The sequence below is a fragment of the Peromyscus eremicus genome, chromosome 2 (genome assembly GCF_949786415.1).
Source record: "Peromyscus eremicus chromosome 2, PerEre_H2_v1, whole genome shotgun sequence".
Taxonomy (NCBI): Eukaryota; Metazoa; Chordata; class Mammalia; order Rodentia; family Cricetidae; genus Peromyscus; species Peromyscus eremicus.
This window is the reverse complement of record NC_081417.1, coordinates 132,975,237-132,977,395: the sequence shown is the minus strand read 5'-3', so window position 1 is coordinate 132,977,395 and position 2,159 is coordinate 132,975,237.

The window sequence follows — 2,159 nt, the reverse complement described above, 5'->3', positions numbered from 1 at the left end:
GTGCTAACTCTCATAAATGGACTGATAAAGTCCTAAAATTATAGAACACTGCTGGAGGTAGTGTACATGGTAAATGGAAAAGGAAATGGGGTAAAGTCAGGCTGGCCTGTGTTTGAAACTGTCCTACTCATACATTTCTTAATTGTGGCCAAATATCTGAGTCTCTGGGTCTTTTTGTTGCTGTTGTTTTTACATAGAAATAGAACTAATAATACTTATATGCAGTTAGTGAAAATGTTTTCATGTATTTGGAAGATACTCAAGAAAAGTTATTCTCCTTCTTAGTATAGCACCTTATGTGGAAAATGTGTCCTATAACTACATTCTAGAATAAGACAAGATATGTGTACAAACACACAGAGAGAAGATCTGGTTGCCACTTTAATACATTGAATAAACTCTGAAAAAATTTCCCAAGACTTTTTTTTTCTCATATAACTAATTTGTGCCTGATAATACAGCTACCAATCAAATACCTGATGATTCATTTATCAGATTTCGGGCCAAGAGTCAATAGAACCAGATTCTAGCTTTCATGCTCTTGTCAAGCTATTCCTTTCTTTGGGAATAGTTTTACCATTGAACAACTGATTTAACAGTACCAGAATTTAAGTTAGAAGAGATCTTAGATATCACTATTGCAATGTCCTTGCCTAAATCACAGATCCAGCAAATGGAAGACTAGGATTGAAGAGGGACTTTCTAACTATCAAGTCATACAACAATTTTCAGATCATTGAGGTTTTTTTTTTTTTAATTAGGTGTATTTAATTAGGGGTGCACACCAGTGCAGGTGTCCTCAGAAACCAGAGGCATTGGATCCTTCTGGAACTGGAGTTATAGGAGGCAGTAATCTATCCAGTCTAGGTTCTGGGCACTGAATTCAGGTCTTCTGTAAGAGCAATACACACTCTTAGTCACTGAACCATCAACCCAGACCCTCATTTCCAGATTGTTAAACTCTGCTTTTAAGTTCTCTTTCATCCTCTCATCTGTAAAGTATTTAAGGCTGAAATGCTCTTGAGAGTATCTGGAAACCCTTTACTTTGTCTTGAAATCCACTAAAAACAACAGGGTAAGTTCTATTTTTGCTAAAAATCAGAAGGTACATGCTGTGGGGTGTCTTTCTGTATGCTGTGAATGTGTTGCTCTGATTGGTTGATAACTAAAGCTGCATTGGCCTATGGCAGGGCAGGATGGAGCCAGGTGGGAAAATCCAAGAGAGACAGGAGGAAGAGAAAGGAGAGACAGGGGAGACACCATCCCACCATCCAAAGAGCAGCATGTAATGGCACACAGGTAAAGCCACAGAATACATGACAACATATAGATTAATAGAAATGGGCTGAGTTTAGTTATAAGAGCTATCTAGCAAGAAAAATGAGCCATAGGCCATGGCCATGCAATTCGTAATTGATATAAGCCTCTGTGTGTTTATGTGGGTCTGAGCGGCTGCTTGCAAAGGATAAAAATTCCTTTCTTCATGTTGACACACTAGGCACTTAAATATAGAGATCTCTTTTGAAAAATATCTAACTCCATCATCTCAATTAAATTGAATTATAATCATATTCACCAATCCAGAGAACTGGTAGGTTGAATAATTAGTATTCTGAGAGAGCTATTATCTTGTGTGTCCTTAAATCATATGACTTTTTTTTTTTTTTTTTTGGATTTTTGAGACAGGGTTTCTCTGTGTAGCTTTGCGCCTTTTCCTGGATCTCGCTCTGTAGACCTCTGGCCTCGAACTCACAAAGATCCACCTGCCTCTGCCTCTCGAGTGCTGGGATTAAAGGCATGCACCACCACCGCCCGGCTCATATGACTTTTTTAAAGTCAATGCTGTCTTTTTAATATTTCTGTTTTGACCACCTTGGGTTTTTCACACCTTTGACTATTCTCTTTAAACTTACTGTTGTTCCCTTGACACCAAAACACCATTTCCTACCAATTTTGCTTATAAGCTTATTGACCATATGTCTAGACTCTGGCCCCAGGTTGTCAAAGTTCAAATCTCAGTTTTACCATTAGCCAACCTTGTGACCTTGGGCAGACTGTTTTAAGTTCTAGGCAGCTGTTTAGTGCTAAACAGATTGGTGCTGCTCTACCTGTTCTTCCTCTTAATCCCTTCCTCCAAGGCATTTCTTTGGCTCCACTAT